This window comes from Coregonus clupeaformis, chromosome 30 (assembly GCF_020615455.1).
Source record: "Coregonus clupeaformis isolate EN_2021a chromosome 30, ASM2061545v1, whole genome shotgun sequence".
NCBI lineage: Eukaryota > Metazoa > Chordata > Actinopteri > Salmoniformes > Salmonidae > Coregonus > Coregonus clupeaformis.
The window spans coordinates 1130502-1151231 of NC_059221.1; the positions used below are offsets into that span (position 1 = coordinate 1130502).

General features: G+C 43.4%; 1 pseudogene; it reads right to left on the reverse strand.

Annotated features, from left to right (window-relative positions):
* The window catches only part of LOC121546515, a 108225-nt pseudogene that overhangs the window by 29082 nt on the left and 58413 nt on the right, over positions 1-20730 (reverse strand).

The window sequence follows — 20730 nt, forward strand, 5'->3', positions numbered from 1 at the left end:
AGTATTGTGTTGGCAGCATCATGTAATGAGTATGCTTGTCATCAGAAGGGACTGGGGAGTTTGTTAGGATGAACACAAATGTGAAAGGAGCAGAGCCCAGATAAAAAGTTAGAGGAAAATCTGCCTCAGTCTACTGAAAACCTAACCATGGGATAGAGTTATATTTTTCTGCGGAACAATTACACAAATTGTAATGCCAAAGACACACCAGAATGGCTTTGCAGGAGGTGTTGAGTGTTACTGATCGGTCCAGTCTCCGTCCTGACTTAAATCTGCAAAAAAAGAAAGAAAAAAAGAGACAATGTTTGTATATTGCTGTCCATCAATGATTCCCAACCCAATTTACTGAGCTTGAGCAATTTTGACATAAACAATGGATATACAGTTGAAGTCGGAAGTTTACATACACCTTAGCCAAATACATTTAAACTCAGTTTTTCACAATTCCTGACATTTAATCCTAGTAAAAATTCCCTGTCTTAGGTCAGTTAGGATCACCACTTTATTTTAAGAATGAGAAATGTCAGAATAATAGTAGAGAGAATGATTTATTTCAGCTTTTATTTATTTCATCACATTCCCAGTGGGTCAGAAGTTTGCATACACTCCATTAGTATTTGGTAGCATTGCCTTTAAATTGTTTAACTTGGGTCAAACGTTTTGAGTAGCCTTCCACAAACTTCCCACAATAAGTTGGGTGAATTTTGGCCCATTCCTCCTGACAGAGCTGGTGTAACTGAGTCAGGTTTGTAGGCCTCCTTGCTCGCACACTCTTTTTCAGTTCTGTCCACAAATGTTCTATTGGATTGCGGTCAGGGCTTTGTGATGGCCATTCCAATACCTTGACATTGTTGTCCTTAAACCATTTTGCCACAACTTTGGAAGTATGCTTGGGGTCATTGTCCATTTGGAAGACCCATTTGCAACCAAGCTTTAACTTCTTGACTGATGTCTTGAGATGTTGCTTCAATATATCCACATAATTTTCCTTCCTCATGATGCCATCTATTTTGTGAAGTGCACCAGCCCCTCCTGCAGCAAAGCACCCCCACAGCATGATGCTGCCACCCCCGTGCTTTACGGTTGGGATGGTGTTCTTCGGCTTGCAAGCCTTCCCCTTTTTCCTGCAAACATAACGATGGTCATTATGTCCAAACAGTTCTTTTTTTGTTTCATCAGCCCAGAGGACATTTCTCCAAAAACTACGATCTTTGTCCCAATGTGCAGTTGCAAACCGTAGTCTGGCTTTTTTATGGCGGTTTTGGAGCAGTGGCTTCTTCCTTGCTGAGCAGCCTTTCAGGTTATGTCAATATAGGCCTCGTTTTACTGTGGATATAGATACACTTGTACCTGTTTCCTCCAGCATCTTCACAAGGTCCTTTGCTGTTGTTCTGGGATTGATTTGCACTTTTCGCACCAAAGTACATTCATCTCTAGGAGACAGAACGCGTCTCCTTCCTAAGCAGTGTGACGGCTGCGTGGTCCCATGGTGTTTATACTTGCGTACTATTGTTTGTACAGATGAACGTGGTACCTTCAGGCATTTGGAAATTGCTCCCAAGGATGAACCAGACTTTTGGAGGTCTACAATTCTTTTTCTGAGGTCTTGGCTGATTTCTTTTGATTTTCCCATGATGTCAAGCAAAGAGGCACTGAGTTTGAAGGTAGGCCTTGAAATACATCCACAGGTACACCTCCAATTGACTCAAATGATGTCAATTAGCCTATCAGAAGCTTCTAAAGCCATGACATCATTTTCTGAAATTTTCGAAGCTGTTTAAAGGCACAGTCAACTTAGTGTATGTAAACTTCTGACCCACTGGAATTGTGATACAGTGAATTATAAGTGAAATAATCTGTCTGTAAACAATTGTTGGAAAAATGACTTGTGTCATGCACAAAGTAGATGTCCTAACCGACTTGCCAAAACTATAGTTTGTTAACAAGAAATGTGTGGAGTGGTTGAAAAAGGAGTTTTAATGACTCCAACCTAAGTATATGTAAACTACCGACTTCAACTGTATGTTGCCCTAAGGGTTGGGTATTGTTGGTAGCATCTTATTAAAAATGATTCACAGCTGTAATGGCTGCCAAAGGTGCTTCCACCAAGTATTAACTCTGGGGTGTGAAGACATACGCAATCAATGCATCCTCATTTAGTATTTGTTAGAAATTTGGAACATTTTCTATAATTGTTCTTTCATGTTGAAAATGTGGAGTAGGTTGTGTAGATCGCTAGGATTTTTTTTTTAATGTAATCCTTTTTAGATATAATTTTAAGGCAGCAAAATGTGAAGACTTTGCAAGGGGTGTGTAGACTCACTAGCGACTGTATGTGTGTGTGTGTACTTGTGTGCGTGCCTCTAATATGAGTCAATTTACTGTATGTTTTACTGTAAGAAGGCTTGTCTGTGTGTGTGTGTGTGTGTGTGTGTGTGTGCCTCTAAGATTTTATTGTACGTTTTACTGTAAGTGGGCTGGTTTCCTGACCAACGTGCCAACAAATTAAGTCCGTAAAGCACCAGACTATTTTGTGACACTTGCTTGTGCTTGTTTTGAGTTGTTTGGAGGCCAAGATGAAATAACACATTTTACTGAGTAAAACCTCTCGCTCGCATACACACACGCACAGACACACACATGCTAGGCTTGGGCAGGATACCGTATATACAACGTGTGTGCTACACCACTACTTATAACTATGCCAAATAAATTATCTCCAGCTTTGCATTTGGTTTGCTAACTTGCTAGATAAGTGTCTAGCTTGCAAGATCAAGCTTCTTGGTTAAAGCAGAGACAATCAATCCCCTCTTGGATCGAGATCCCTGCTTCCTAAATCTGTTTTGTGCGCGAAACCCTCCTATGTTTTACATTTGGAAAGAAATAGCGCCCTTATGCAGTATGGTACGGGAACGGTATGAAGGTATGAAAATGTGGACACTGCCCAACCCTAACACACGCACCAGGGTTTCTGTTAGGAAAATGTGGCGCCGGACATTTGACCGGCAGCATTTTAATTTATCAGACATTTAAGAAGTTTACCGGACCCATATGCATTGGTTGTGTAACCTGATTAGGGTGTCCATCCACGGTTCTCAGAATGACAGAAATCACATTCATTTATGTTAATTCATCGTAACAGAACATGCAACTCGGATGCAACGGCGTGCATCCTTACCGAATTCCGATTTGAAGATGCTATAATACATAGGCGGCGCGTCCGTAAGGCTAGGGGAAGCTAAGATTTGCCTAAAGTAAATTGAATTAAATTGCCCAAATTATATAGCCTAATGGATTGTTTTAAATCGCATAGCCTACAGTCGGAAGGGCCTGCAATTTGGGCAGAGCGCGCTGCAAATACCAAATAGATTATTGTTGAGTTGCAACTGTCAATGAAAAGCAGACAGTCGCATATCGCAATATTAAAAAATACAATCGCAGAAAAACAGTTTGGAAAACAAATGGCTATTGCTGTAAAGAGAATAAAATGAAAAGACTTCAAACTGTCTTTTAGTTATCAAAATTCTCAACTTTATTGAGTGGAGAACATCAGCCATATCCCGGTTTGTGTGCATATTCACTGTCTTTATCATTGGGTCAGTGCCACTTATTTTATATTTTTTGACAATAATTTTCTCCTCCAAGTTAGATGGACGTCATATTCAGTGGATATTTTAGCATGTAAATCCTGGTGGGGCAAACTCACATTTTTTGTTTTTGATGCATGCCAGCAAAGCCACTACACAATACATTAATTGCACTATAACGGTGACAAACGGTGCCCACAAACTGTTAGGGTTTACATAAAGCTGTCCCAACAGCAGAGCTTTCTTTTCAGCACCATGGAGTGAATCCTTACCATTTTACATTTTGTCATTTAGCAGACGCTCTTATCCAGAGCGACTTACAGTTAGTGAGTGCATACATTTTCATACTGGCCCCCCGTGGGAAACGAACCCACAACCCTGGCATTGCAAGCACCATGCTCTACCAACTGAGCTACAGGGGACTACACTGCTACACCTGGCTATCAGTGGAGCCTTGTCTGGCAACGAAACAGTTCGTTCAGCCTCATTTACTGCCTTTAAAAAAAACATAGCTGATATGGGTGACTTGCTAAAACAAATGTGGTTTCTACTAACAATTGAGATGTACAAACTATGGCATAAGGGAACGATGAGCGGATAAGAGGCAGTCGGTAACTTCGATTGAGACATTAATGGGCGAACTAAAACGGACGTAGTCAATATAACTATTTGTTCAGCACTTTTGAAATGAACAGCGACATAATTCAGACATTATGGCCGTTCTTACAGTATTCTCTCGGTACACCAAGTCAGAACCATAGGATAAATAATGGGGGCATAATAAGCAGACAATGAAAGCTCTTACAATATTCAATGATTACATTTCTCTAAAACAGGCTATAGGCTACATGTTCACCACCAAGTCAGAACAGTAGGCTAAGTTATGAGGGGGATAGGGACCAAATTATTAGGGTGAGGCACATGGGCTACTAACAGCTTACTACACAACATACATTTAGTATTACTTTCTTGGCTACAATATACACATCTCCCTGGCATTTACATCATTTATGCAGCAGCATACAATACATTTTTGGACTCACCTTGTTGTGCTGTGCTCACTTGAACAGGAATGTGGCCCGGTGGTCCTTCATGGGCAAATTTTGTCATCAAAGTCTGGCATTCTCTGGATTTATGGTGCTTTCAAGACAACTGGGAACTCTGAAAAAAACAAGGTCGAATCATGACGTCAGTGGTCGTCAGGTTGGAGCTCTAGAAATAGGCCTGAGTTCCCGACTTGGAATTCCGAGTTGGATGACCGTTCAAAACGTATTTTCCCCAGTCGGAGCTCATTTTTTCCCCAGAGTTCCCAGTTGTCTTGAACTCACTGAAGTCTGAGATTTCCCAGTTCCGAGTTTCCAGTTGTTTTGAACGTGGCAGAAGTCATGCTGGATTGATAGCATGGCCAATGTTTTCAACCTTTTCTGGCCCATGGCATGTGAATGTTTATCCTTTTAAGCTTGGAAAAGAGACCCTTAAACCCAGACTTGGACCACACACCCACTCCACTGAATAGCTTGCCTTTAGCCACTGATTCCTTCCAAACCACTCATTGTTGAATTTGCGATTTCCAACTTGTTGTGTAATGTTTATGTCCAATGGCCGATGAGCACCGATACGTTTTATCTATAATTTCTATTCATATGACAAGAATTGAGAAGGATTTTCCAGTAGATTGTCAACATGATTCATGATGATGACTGCTTGTCTAGCTTGCTAGCTAAGATTTTGAAAGTATGATGCTGACATGATCAGATCAAAGCTACGTAGATATAACGTGATTTGACGTCATTTTATCTGTGGCTAATGTCCTTGAGCCTTCTTGGATGGGCACTTCTAATGTAAATCTATGGCAGCACCCAAGGGGCTTGAATTTTCGAGCTCTCCCCGTAGGTTTTGCGGTGACGTAGTGTCCCCATGAGTGACCGAACACTGAGCCAATCACGGCGCAACTTGAGAACATTATCAACCCCTACGCTCCGGTTTTGTCTGCTGGCTGCCCACCACCACAAAAAGCACTCCGCTGCCTTACTCAAGAAAGCAAATAAGAGACCGTGTTTGTATGCGGCTTTATTAACTCAATGATATGTATTTTTTCACATTGTTTGTAAACTGATATGTGACACGTATTAATGCCAAAAATAATCAAATAAATATACTGGTCATATTGTATGTGTGTCTCCCCTTTTCGTGGGCCTTATATATGGATCAGACAATGTAATTATTATTGATCTGTTTGTCAGTGTCAGCAGAGTAGGCTACCCTGTAATTTTTGTTGTATTAAAAAAGATTTTGCTAATGTCTCCAGTCATATAAAGTGTAGTAGAATTGCAACATTTTGCGAAAGGCCAACATTTTCCTGTGCAAAGAAGGGAGAAGAAATGTGGGCTCTGACATAGCCCATAACCTAGGCCTACTCTAAGCCACTACGGGCTGCATTGAACAGTCTTTTTTGCAAACAGTGATTGAGTTATATTATTAGCCAAAATGATGACTATCCAATCTAATTATCACATTAGGAAGAGTAGGCTATCTTACATAAGCCTGCACATGTGTGAATGCATGGAATGCTTTATAAAAATGTACAATTCTATGGTGAAAATTAGCTTCCCCAAACATGAAAGGAGTAACGAACAGCAACATCACTAGCCTATGTCAATCTACTATCCCCGATTAGTAGAAAAGTTTACTTATTCTATTGGTCAGCTTGTCGTTCTGTGCGAGAAAGAAATAGCCTATCCCAAACAGACTCTGGGAGATTTGTAGGATCATAAATCCCAAATTCATTCAACCAGTAGGCCTAGGCTAGATTTACATTTACATCATTTAGCAGACGCTCTTATCCAGAGCGACTTACAAATTGGTGCATTCAACTTATGATAGCCAGTGGGACAACCACTTTTATTTTTAATTTTTATTTTTTATGGGGGGTGAGGGAAGAAGGATTACTTTTATACTGTTCCAGGTATTCCTTAAAGAGGTAGGGTTTCAAGTGTCTCCGGAAGGTGGTCAGTGACTCCGCTGTCCTGGCGTCGTGGGGGAGCTTGTTCCACCATTGGGGTGCCAGAGCAGCGAATAGCTTTGACTGGGCTGAGCGGGAACTGTCCTTCCGTAGAGGTAGGGGAGCTAGCAGGCCAGAGGTGGATGAATGTAGTGCCCTCGTTTGGGTGTAGGGTTTGATCAGAGCCTGAAGGTAAGGAGGTGCCGCTCCAATTATAAGCGCAGCAATGAGCATAAGGCAGTAGGCTATGCTATGCACAAATGTTCGTTCCATAATGCAATTAGCGGGAAAACACCATTGTCAGCGGTTTCATGTGACAGAGATGAAAATATCAGTTATAAATTTAGAAAGAGGGGAGATCCAAATATGCAACAACTAGCATGGGTTGCCAATATCACTAGGATTGTGCCTTTGACTACTGGACAATTAAAGAACGTTGGTTTGAAAAACCAATAGAACATGAGAGAAAAAGAGCCCTGGGCCGTGTTCAATAGGGCACGGTGTCGCAAAACATTTTGCCACTGAAAATGAAAATCTACATTCTTATTGGACCCAACTTCAGGTAGTCCCTCACCGGTTCACTCCGTTTCAAAACGTTTTCTCCCTACTGAACTGGAACCTGTTGTTCCAGTCCAGAGAGTCCAGAGTGGGGATGGATGGCTCCTCTCTGGCAGGGAACGAGGTCCATGTGTCATTAAGATTCCTGCCTTGTGAGCGGCTACTGCAGCTGGCCCTACTATAGCCCTGTGGCAGGCAGCAGGCTACGTAAGCCCAAGCCCCAGCAGCCCCAACACTTCCCTAATAAGTCCCACACTGGGATAACCAGGAACCTTTGGAACATGTGCTAGAAGGGTTTGTGTGTGAGGGTGGATGAAGTGTGTCAGTGTAAGGGTGGGTGGGTGTGTGTGTGTTTCTGAATGTGGTTGGAATTATGTGACATTCTTCACTAGCTAGTTTTCCATCCAATTGGTGACAGACTTTCATGCAAATACTCTAAAGCAGGGATGGGCAATTTTGATGGGGCCGCAAAAAATCTGAACTCATCATGAGAAGCCGCAGTGGCTCGCAGGTCTGTGTACCCACATCCATACCCACACATGCAGTCAGAGCCTTTTCGCGGCCCTAAGTGACATTTTGTAGGCGGCAAAACATTTTAGCGGCCCCCCTCTTGACAGCAGCTATGAAAAACTAATTTAATTAATTTCATACAATTCTACTCATTTTGCAATGTGGCGGAGAGAAAAATGTGCAATTGTAGAACTAATTTAATGTTATTCTACTAATTTTTATCACGTTTCAGGAGAAGACCCAGATGCAGACAGTGTCAAAGTAACAAAAGTTTCTTACAAAAACAGGGGGCAGGCAAATGACAGGTCAAGGGCAGGCAGAGGTCCGTAATCCAGATCAGAGTCCAAAAGGTACAGAACGGCAGGCAGTCTCAGGGCAGGCAGAGGTCAATAATCTAGGGTGGTGTGACAAGGTACAGAACGGCAGCCAGGCTCAGGGTCAGGGAAGGCAGAATGGTCAAAACCGGGAAAACTAGAAAACAGGAACTTGAGAAAGACAGGAGCAAGTGGAAAAACGCTGGTAGGCTGGACGAAACAAAACAAACTGGCAACAGATAAACAGAGAACACAGGTATAAATACACTGGGGATAATGGGGAAGATGGGCAACACCTGGAGGGGGGTGGAGACAATCACAAAGACAGGTGAAACAGGTCAGGGTGTGACAATTCTGGCATGGGACGGAGAACAAAATTCTCCAGTTTTAGCAGCTAATTTCCTCCAGTTCTACACAAAAACTAAAGTAGGAAGCACCAGTGACTCGGTTAATAAATAAGTGGTCAGATGATGCAGATGCTAAGCTACAGGACTGTTTTGCTAGCACAGACTGGAACATGTTCCAGGATTCTTCAGATAGCATTGAGGAGTACACCACATCAGTCAGTCGCTTCATCAATAAGTGCATCGATGACGTCGTCCCCACAGTGACCGTATGTACATACCCCAAACAGAAGCCATGGATTACAGGCAACATCCGCACTGAGCTAAAGGGTAGAGCTGGCGCATTCAAGGAGCGAGACTCTAACCCGGACGCTTATAAGAAATCCCGCTATGCCCTCCGACGAACCATCAAACAGGCAAAGAGTCAATACAGGACTAAGATTGAATTGTACTACACCGGCTCTGACAGGATGTGGCAGGGCTTGAAAACTATTACAGACTACAAAGGGAAGCACAGCCGCAAGCTGCCCAGTGACACAAGCCTACCAGACGAGCCAAACCACTTCTATGCTCGCTTCGAGGCAAGCAACAATGAAGCATGCATGAGAGCACCAGCTGTTCCAGATGACTATGTGATCACGCTCTCCGTAGCCGATGTGAGTAAGACTTTTAAGCAGGTCAACATTCACAAGGCCGCAGGGCCAGACGGATTACCAGGACGTGTACTCAGAGGATGTGCTGACCAACTGGCAAGTCTCTTCACCGACATTTTCAACATGTCCCTGACTGAGTCTGTAATACCAACATGTTTCAAGCAAAGCACCATAGTCCCCGTGCCCAAGGACACTAAGATAACCTACCTAAATGACTACCGACCCGTAGCACTGACGTCTGTAGCCATGAAGTGCTTTGAAAGGCTGGTCATGGCTCACATCAACACCATTATCCCAGAAACCCTAGACCCACTCCAATTTGCATACCGCCCCAACAGATCCACAGATGATGCACTCTCTATTGCACTCCACACTGTCATTTCACACCTGGACAAAAGGAACACCTATGTAAGAATGCAATTCATTCTACAGCTCAGTGTTCAACACCATAGTGCCCTCAAAGCTCATCACTAAGCTAAGGACCCTGGGACTAAACACCTCCCTGTGCAACTGGGTCCTGTACACCTCCGCCAAGCTGATCCTCAACACGGGGGCCCACAAGGGTGCGTGCTCAGCCCCCTCCTGTACTCCCTATTTACCCATGACTGTGTGGCCACGCACAACTCCAACTCAAACATCAAGTTTGCTGATGAAATAACAGTGCTGGGCCTGATTACCAACAATGACGAGACAGCCTACAAGGAGGAGGTGAGTGCCTTGGCAGAGTGGTGCCAGGAAAATAACCTCTGCCTCAACGTCAACAAAACGAAGGAGCTGATCGTGGACAACAGGAGATAGCAGAGAGAGCACGCCCCCGTCCACATCGATGGGGCTGCAATGGAGAGGGTCAAAAGCTTCAAGTTCCTTGGCGTGCACATCACTGACGACCTGAAATGGTCCATTCACACAGATAGTGTAGTGAAGAAGGCGCAACAATGCCTCTTCAACCTCAGGAGGCTGAAGAAATGTGGCTTGGCCCCAAAGACCCTCACAAACTTCTACAGATGCACCATTGAGAGCATCCGGTCGGGCTGTATCACCGCCTGGTATGGCAATTGCACCGTCCGCAACACAGTGCTCTCCAGAGGGTGGTGCGGTCAGCCCAACGCATCATCGGGGGCACACTGCCTGCCCTCCAGGACATCTACAGCACCCGGTGTCACAGGAAGGCCAAGACGATCATCAAGGACCCTAGCCACCCGAGCCACGGCCTGTTCACTCCGTTACCATCTAAAATGCGGAGACAGTACATGTGCATCAAAGCTGGGACCGAGAGACTGATAAACAGCTTCTATCTCCAAGCCATCAGACTGTTAAACAGTCACTTCTAGCCGGCTACCACCCGGTACTCTACCCTGCACCTTAGAGACTACTGCCCTAAATACATAGAGTCATTGAACACTGGTCACTTTAATAATGTTTACATACTGTTTTACCCACTTTATATGTACAGTGAGGGAAAAAAGTATTTGATCCCCTGCTGATTTTGTACGTTTGCCCACTGACAAAGAAATGATCAGTCTATAATTTTAATGGTAGGTTTATTTGAACAGTGAGAGACAGAATAACAACAAAAAAATCCAGAAAATCGCATGTAAAAAATGTTATAAATTGATTTGCATTTTAATGAGGGAAATAAGTATTTGACCCCCTCTCAATCAGAAAGATTTCTGGCTCCCAGGTGTCTTTTATACAGGTAATGAGCTGAGATTAGGAGCACACTCTTAAAGGAGTGCTCCTAATCTCAGTTTGTTACCTGTATAAAAGACACCTGTCCACAGAAGCAATCAATCAATCAGATTCCAAACTCTCCACCATGGCCAAGACCAAAGAGCTCTCCAAGGATGTCAGGGACAAGATTGTAGACCTACACAAGGCTGGAATGGGCTACAAGACCATCGCCAAGCAGCTTGGTGAGAAGGTGACAACAGTTGGTGCGATTATTCGCAAATGGAAGAAACACAAAAGACTGTCAATCTTCCTCGGCCTGGGGCTCCATGCAAGATCTCACCTCGTGGAGTTGCAATGATCATGAGAACGGTGAGGAATCAGCCCAGAACTACACGGGAGGATCTTGTCAATGATCTCAAGGCAGCTGGGACCATAGTCACCAAGAAAACAATTGGTAACAAACTACGCCGTGAAGGACTGAAATCCTGCAGCGCCCGCAAGGTCCCCCTGCTCAAGACAGCACATATACAGGACCGTCTGAAGTTTGCCAATGAACATCTGAATGATTCAGAGGAGACCTGGGTGAAAGTGTTGTGGTCAGATGAGACCAAAATCGAGCTCTTTGGCATCAACTCAACTCGCCGTGTTTGGAGGAGGAGGAATGCTGCCTATGAACCCAAGAACACCATCCCCACCGTCAAACATGGAGGTGGAAACATTATGCTTAGGGGGTGTTGGACAGGACAACTTCACCGCATCAAAGGGACGATGGACGGGGCCATGTACCGTCAAATCTTGGGTGAGAACCTCCTTCCCTCAGCCAGGGCATTGAAAATGGGTCGTGGATGTGTATTCCAGCATGACAATGACCCAAAACACATGGCCAAGGCAACAAAGGAGTTGCTCAAGAAGAAGCACATTAAGGTCCTGGAGTGGCCTAGCCAGTCTCCAGACCTTAATTCCATAGAAAATCTGTGGCGGGAGCTGAAGGTTCGAGTTGCCAAACGTCAGCCTCGAAACCTTAATGACTTGGAGAAGATCTGCAAAGAGGAGTGGGACAAAATCCCTCCTGAGATGTGTGCAAACCTGGTGGCCAACTACAAGAAACGTCTGACCTCTGTGATTGACAACAAGGGTTTTGCGACCAAGTACTAAGTCATGTTTTGCAGAGGGGTCAAATACTTATTTCCCTCATTAAAATGCAAATCAATTTATAACATTTTTGACATGCGTTTTTCTGGATTTTTTTGTTGTTATTCTGTCTCTCACTGTTCAAATAAACCTACCATTAAAATTATAGACTGATCAGTTCTTTGTCAGTGGGCAAACGTACAAAATCAGCAGGAGATCAAATACTTTTTTCCCTCACTGTATATACTGTATTCTAGTCATGGCTCATCCTATATAACCACTACTATACATGCATTTTCTATTCACATACAGTCCATAATTTCTATATACACCATTCACATACATATATATAATTCATATTCCGTACTCAGGTCCGGAAGCTAATTTCCTGCAATTCTATTCATTTTGCTATGGGGTTTTGTACTGTGAATTATATAATGTATTCTCAACATAGCTCATTCTAATATGTCTACTACTGTACATTGCATTTTAGTTACACTGTTTATACACAGTGCATATTTATTTATATACTGTATTCTTGAGCTCACTAATATATATATGGCTGTACATGTCATTCCTAGTGTATCTTGTGTAAATTCATCAGGTGTAGATACGTATAGATTACATATGGATTACTGTTACAGTGCTATTTGGGTTGTTAATTGGATTCATTCAGACATTTCTTGATTTCTTGTTGTTCTTTCTGTTTTAATTTTTATTATGAATATTATTTGTGTACCTGTTTGACATTTTACTGCATTATTAGGAGCTAGTAACATAAACATTTCGCTGCACCTGCTATAACATTTGCTAAACTGTGTATGCGACCAATACACTTTTTAAAATTTGATTTGATGTTCACTCCCTTGAGCGAAAACAGCTGTGACTCTCTCTCTGACATCATACCTGAACGTTCTGAAATTATTTTATGTTGCAAGTGGAAAGCAGGTTGGCTGCCTGCAATCCGCTATAATCATGTCACGGTTTCGGCCGAGGCTGCTCCTCCTCCTTGCCTCGGGCAGGCTTCGGCGGTCGTCGTCCCCGGAGTACTAGCTACCACCGTTGTATGTTATCGATGTTTGTTTGGTTTTGTCTTCTTTGTACACCTGTTCCCTTTTAGTGTTAATTATGTATCCTATAAGTTGCTCGTTTGTTAGTCGTGTGTTGTGTGTAATTGTTCCGCCTGTCTTTTGGTGCTGTCTTTTTGCCGATTGCTTGTTTAAGACGTTCGCACTGTTTTCGTGCGCTATTCTGTATTTTTGGTGTTTTACGCACTGTTGCGTAATCGTTCGCCTCCGGGTTTGTTTGGCCCGTTTTGTTATTTTTTTCGTCAAGTAAAGTCTGGTTAGACGAAGCTTCTGTGTCCTGCGCTTGATTTCTACACCACATCCACATCAGCTTCCTGACAAATCACTTACAATAACAGTGGCGTCGGGGAGGAAAAACTGTATCACTGTTATTAAACAGGTTTGAGTTACGGTTTCTAAACTGCGTGATTTCCGAGAGTTGCGTTACATTTGCAATCGTTCCAATGAGAGTTCAGTTTCGCACCAAAGCAACAGACTGTTGGGCTTTCCTGGCAGTATCCAAATCCAGGATAATATATTTTCCCTTGGATTGACAGGAAAGCTTAAAATAATTGTTTTAAGCAAATTTGTTCCATTCTGGTTGTATCGAAGTCAAGTGGCGATGAATAACGTCTTTTGAACTCAACCTGATACAGCAACTTATAAGTCTATATCCAAATGAAAGTACATTTGTTAAATACAAGCTGATTGCCAAACAACCTGATCACCAAATACTGTGTAAGGTTTTATAGCCATTTATGACAGAGATATCTATTGAATGTGCCCGCTGTTTTATTGAGTCCAACGTTTTGTCCAGGTCTTTGTCAGGCCTGGTCAAAACGTTACTTGATAAAACGATGTGAGCTGGTCATTGTAGTGCATTTAGTCATGATTTTATACGCTAATTTTTTGGCAAGGATAACTGGTTAATGGTGCAGGCTAACCGGTTGCAAAAATAACCCTTACTGGCATCCCTATTTTAAACCATTTGGCCATTGACCCATTAGCTGTTCCTGTGCTAGTGAACTCACCAGACGTCCACTCTTGCCACAGAGGCTGGCGTACTTGAGCCAGGTCCTCATGTCCTCGTGGGGGTTGATGACCAGCGAGCAAACCATCAGGATCCTCTGTCAGTCCTCTACGATCCGCTGGCAACCCTAGAGAAAAAGAAACAAAGAGCAATCAATCAATCAATCAATTCCACTCTAAATTTCAAGCCTCTGCCTCTAACCCTAGGAAGCTCTTTGCCACCTTCTCCTCCCTGCTGAATCCTCCTCCTCCTCCCCCTCCCTCCTCCCTCTCTGTGGATGACCTCATCAACCATTTTGAAAAGAAGGTTGACGACATCCGATCCTCATTTATTAAGTCAAATGACACCGCTGGTCCTGCTCACACTGCCCTACCCTATGCTTTGACTTCTTTCTCCCCTCTCTCTCCAGATGAAATCTTGCGACTTGTGACGGCCGCCCAACAACCTGCGCGCTTGACCCTATCCCCTCCTCTCTTCTGCAGACAATTTCCGGAGACCTTCTCCCTTACCTCACCTCGCTCATCAACTCATCCTTGACCGCTGGCCATGTCCTTTCCGTCTTCAAGAGAGCGAGAGTTGCACCCGTCCTCAAAAAACCTACACTCGATCCCTCCGATGTCAACAACTACAGACCAGTATCCCTTCTTTCTTTTCTCTCCAAAACTCTTGAGCGTGCCGTCTCTAGCCAACTCTCCTGCTATCTCTCTCAGAATGACCTTCTTGATCCAAACCAGTCAGGTTTCAAGACTGGTCATTCAACTGAGACTGCTCTTCTCTGTGTCACGGAGGCTCTCCGCACTGCTAAAGCTAACTCTCTCTCCTCTACTCTTATCCTTCCAGACCTACAGTGAGGGAAAAAAGTATTTGATCCCCTGCTGATTTTGTACATTTGCCCACTGACAAAGAAATGATCCGTCTATAATTTTTATGGTAGGTTTATTTGAACAGTGAGAGACAGAATAACAACAACAAAATCCAGAAAAACGCATGTCAAAAATGTTATAAATTGATTTGCATTTTAATGAGGGAAATAAGTATTTGACCCCTCTGCAAAACATGACATAGTACTTGGTGGCAAAACCCTTGTTGGCAATCACAGAGGTCAGACGTTTCTTGTAGTTGGCCACCAGGTTTGCACACATCTCAGGAGGGATTTTGTCCCACTCCTCTTTGCAGATCTTCTCCAAGTCATTAAGGTTTCGAGGCTGACGTTTGGCAACTCGAACCTTCAGCTCGCTCCACAGATTTTCTATGGGATTAAGGTCTGGAGACTGGCTAGGCCACTCCAGGACCTTAATGTGCTTCTTCTTGAGCAACTCCTTTGTTGCCTTGGCCGTGTGTTTTGGGTCATTGTCATGCTGGAATACCCATCCACGACCCAATTTCAATGCCCTGGCTGAGGGAAGGACGTTCTCACCCAAGATTTGACGGTACATGGCCCCGTCCATCGTCCCTTTGATGCGGTGAAGTTGTCCTGTCCCCTTAGCAAAAAAACACCCCCAAAGCATAATGTTTCCACCTCCATGTTTGACGGTGGGGATGGTGTTCTTGGGGTCATAGGCAGCATTCCTCCTCCTCCAAACACGGTGAGTTGAGTTGATGCCAAAGAGCTCGATTTTGGTCTTATCTGACCACAACACTTTCACCCAGTTCTCCTCTGAATCATTCAGATGTTCATTGGCAAACTTCAGACTGCCCTGTATATGTGCTTTCTTGAGCAGGGGGACCTTGCGGGCGCTGCAGGATTTCAGTCCTTCACGGCGTAGTGTGTTACCAATTGTTTTCTTGGTGACTATGGTCCCAGCTGCCTTGAGATCATTGGCAAGATCCTCCCATGTAGTTCTGGGCTGATTCCTCACCGTTCTCATGATCATTGCAACTCCACGAGGTGAGATCTTGCATGGAGCCCCAGGCCGAGGGAGATTGACAGTTATTTTGTGTTTCTTCCATTTGCGAATAATTGCACCAACTGTTGTCACCTTCCCACCAAGATGCTTGGCGATGGTCTTGTAGCCCATTCCAGCCTTGTGTAGGTCTACAATCTTGTCCCTGACATCCTTGGAGAGCTCTTTTGTCTTAGCCATGGTAGAGACTTTGGAATCTGATTGATTGATTGATTCTGTGGACAGGTATCTTTTATACAGGTAACACACTGAGATTAGGAGCACTCCCTTTAAGAGTGTGCTCCTAATCTCAGCTCGTTACCTGTATAAAAGACACCTGGGAGCCAGAAATCTTTCTGATTGAGAGGGGGTCAAATACTTATTTCCCTCATTAAAATGCAAATCAATTTATAACATTTTTGACATGCGTTTTTCTGGATTTTTTTGATGTTATTCTGTCTCTCACTGTTCAAATAAACCTACCATTAAAATTATAGACTGATCATTTCTTTGTTAGTGGGCAAACGTACAAAATCAGCATGGGATCAAATACTTTTTTCCCTCACTGTATCCGCTGCCTTTGATACTGTGAACCATCAGATCCTCCTCTCCACCCTCTCCGAGTTGGGCATCTCCGGCGCTGCTCACTCTTGGATTGCGTCCTACCTGACAGGTCACTCCTACCAAGTGGTGTGGCGAGAATCTGTCTCCGCACCACGTGCTCTCACCACTGGTGTCCCCCAGGGCTCAGTTCTAGGCCCTCTCCTATTCTCTCTATACACCAAGTCACTTGGCTCCGTCATATCCTCACATGGTCTCTCTTATCATTGCTACGCAGATGACACACAATTCATTTTCTCCTTTCCCCCTTCTGATAACCAGGTGGCGAATCGCATCTCTTCATGTCTGGCAGACATATCAGTGTGGATGTCGGATCACCACCTCAAGCTGAACCTCGGCAAGACGGAGCTGCTCTTCCTCCCGGGGAAGGACTGCCCGCTCCATGATCTCGCCATCACGGTTGACAACTCCATTTTGTCCTCCTCCCAGAGTGCAAAGAACCTTGGCGTGACCCTGGACAACACCCTGTCGTTCTCTGCTAACATCAAAGCGGTGACCCGATCCTGCAGGTTCATGCTCTACAACATTCGCAGAGTACGACCCTACCTTACACAGAAAGCGGCACAGGTCCTAATCCAGGCACTTGTCATCTCCCGTCTGGATTACTGCAACTCGCTGTTGGCTGGGCTCCCTGCCTGTGCCATTAAACCCCTACAATTTATCCAGAACGCTGCAGCCCGTCTGGTGTTCAACCTTCCCAAGTTCTCTCATGTCACCCCGCTCCTCCGCACACTCCACTGGCTTCCAGTTGAGGCTCGCATCTACTACAAGACCATGGTGCTTGCCTACGGAGCTGTGAGGGGAACGGCACCTCCTTACCTTCAGCCTCTGATCAGACCCTACACCCAAATGAGGGCACTACGTTCATCCACCTCTGGCCTGCTAGCTCCCCTACCTCTACGGAAGCACAGTTCCCGCTCAGCCCAGTCAAAGCTATTTGCTGCTCTGGCACCCCCCCCCTCCCCCACCCCCCCATAAAATAAAATAAATAAAATAAAGTGGTTGTCCCACTGGCTATCATAAGTTGAATGCACCAATTTGTAAGTCGCTCTGGATAAGAGCGTCTGCTAAATGATGTAAATGTAAATGTAATGTCGCACTAATGCAATTCCACAAAATACAAAACATGTGCAGCAGCAGATATTGGCAAAAAATTAAATAGCACATTATCCAAACAGGTTGTCACATGGAAGCCTTTAGCCTCACAGGCCCTGTGTAGCTCAGTTGGTAAAGCATGGCGCTTGCAACGCCATGGTAGTGGGTTTGATTCCCACGGGGGTCCAGTATGAAAATGTATGCACTCTGGATAAGAGCGTCTGCTAAATGACTAAAATGTAATGTATTTTATGAAGCCCTTTTTACAGTGTCTTCAGAAAGTATTCATACCCCTTGATTTATTCCACATTTTGTTGTATTACAGCCTGAATTCAAAATGGATTAAACAGGGTTTTTTTCTGGCCCATCTACACACAATACCCCATAATGACAAAGTGAAAACATATTCTTAGACATTTTTTAAAATTGATTGAAAATTAAATACAGAAATGTCAAATTTACATAAAAATTCCCACCCCTGAGTCAATACATTTTAGAATCACCTTTGGCAGCGATTACAGCTTTGAGTCTTTCTGGGTAAGTCTCTAAGAGCTTTGCACACCTGGATTAGCTCAGTTGGTAGAGCATGGCATTTGCAACGCCAGGGTTGTGGGTTCGATTCCCACGGGGGGTATGACATTTTTTTAAATAATGTATGCACTAACTGTAAGTCGCTCTGGATAAGAGTGTCTGCTAAATGACTAAAATGTAAATGATTGTACAATATTTGCACATTTATTTCTTCAAGCTATGTCAAGTTGGTTGTTGATCATTGTAGGAGTAGTGCTGAGTGATTAGTGCTTTTCGAGGTTGGTTCGGCTTCGGTTCGATTATTTTAAAGAATATTTAGGTTTTCGATTTTGGTTTCGATTATTTGTTTTGACATTAAATGCACTATGCATTGTGTGGTTTGAATGCTGTAACAACACAGAATAAAACAATTAATAAAAGTAAAACATATATATTAACTCCCTACGACATTGCACAGTTCGGGCTTGATTCGATTTATCTCTACAAAAATGTCGCATTGAACTCATAGCAAAAAAATGTACGAAATGGAATTCAAATAATTGAACCAACATTTTGGTTAATTGTGGTCCTCTGTAGCTCAGCTGGTAGAGCACGGCACTTGTAACGCCAGGGTAGTGGGTTCGATCCCCGGGACCACCCATACACAAAAAAAATGTATGCACGCATGACTGTAAGTCGCTTTGGATTAAAGTGTCTGCTAAATGGCATATTATTATTATTAATCGCTCAGTACTAATTGCTAGACACCTATTTTCAAGTCTTGCCATAGATTCTCAAGGAGATTTAAGTCAAAACTGTAACATGGCCACTCATGAACATTCAATGTCGTTTTGGTAAGCAACTTGGCTTTGTGTTTTAGGTTATTGTCCTGCTGAAATGTGAATTTGTCTCCCAGTGTCTGTTGGAAAGCAGACTGAACCAAGTTTTCCTCTAGGAATTTGCCTGTGCTTAGCTCTGTTCTGTTTATTTTTATACAAATACATCCCTAGTGCTTGCAGATGACAAGCATACCCATAACATGATGCAGCCACCACCATGCTTGAAAATAAGAAGAGTGGTACTCAATGATGTGTTGTGTTGGATTTGTCCCAAACATAATGCTTTGTATTCAGTTAATTTCTTTGCCACATTTCTTGCAGTTTTACTTTAGTGCCTTGTTGCAAACAAGATGCATGTTTTGGAATAATTTTATTCTGTACATGCTTCCTTCTTTTCACTCTGTCATTTAGATTAGTATTTTGGGGTAATTACAATGTTGTTGATCCATCCTCAGTTTTCTACTATCACAGCTATTAAACTCTAACTGTTGGCCTCATGGTGAAATCCCTGAGTGGTTTCCTTCCTCTCCGGCAACTGAGTTAGGAATGACGCCTGTATCTTTGTAGTGACTGGATGTATTGATAGACCATCCAAAGTGTAATTAATAACTAGGGTTGCAAAGAAAAAGCCATATCTCAGACTGCCCATCTTAATATTTTCTTTTTATTGGTCAGTCTGAGATATGGCTTTTTCTTTGCAACTCTGCCTAGAAGGTCAGCATCCCGGAGTCGCCTCTTCACTGTTGACGTTGAGACGGGTACTATTTAATGAAGCTGCCAGTTGAGGACCTGTGAGGCGTCTGTTTCTCAAACTAGACACTCTAATGTATTTGTCCTCTTGCTCAGTTGTGCACCGGGGCCTCCCACTCCTCTTTCTATTCTGGTTAGAGCCAGTTTGCCTGTTCTGTGAAGGGAGTAGTACACAGCGTTGTACGAGATCTTCAGTTTCTTGGCAATTTCTCGCATGGAATAGCCTTCATTTCTCAGAACAAGAATAGACTGATGAGTTTCAGAAGAAAGGTCTTTGTTTCTGGCCATTTTGAGCCTGTAATTGAACCCACAATTGCTGATGCTCCAGATAGTCAACTAGTCTCAAGAAGGCCAGTTTTATTGCTTCTTTAATCAGCACAACAGTTTTCAGCTGTGCTAACATAATTGCAAAAGGGTTTTCTAAAGATTAATTAGCCTTTTAAAATGATAAACTTGGATTAGCAAACACAACATGCCATTGGAACAGAGGACTGATGGTTGCTGATAATGGGCCTCTGTACGCCTATGTACAGTGGGGAGAACAAGTATTTCATACACTGCCGATTTTGCAGGTTTTCCTACTTACAAAGCATGTAGAGGTCTGTAATTTTTATCATAGGTACACTTCAACTGTGAGAGACGGAATCTAAAACAAAAATCCAGAAAATCACATTGTATGATTTTTAAATAATTAATTTGCATTTTATTGCATGACATAAGTATTTGATCACCTACCAACCAGTAAGAATTCCGGCTCTCACAGACCTGTTAGTTTTTCTTTAAGAAGCCCTCCTGTTCTCCACTCATTACCTATATTAACTGCACCTGTTTCAACTCGTTACCTGTATAAAAGACACCTGTCCACACACTCAATCAAACAGACTCCAACCTCTCCACAATGGCTAAGACCAGAGAGCTGTGTGGACAGGGAACATCAAGTGAACAGGAAACATTATTCAGACTGAAGTGGTCTCCTATGGACTGTCATCCCTAACATTTATGCTTAGGGGGTGTGAGTGTGTATCATCCAATCCAGTCACCTGCTTTAGCCTTTTCCACGTGCTCCCTTAAGCACCAACTCTCACGTTTGTGTATGTGTGTTTGTTTGCTAGTGTGTGTGTGTGTGTGTGTGTGTGTGTGTGTGTGTGTGTGTGTGTGTGTGTGTG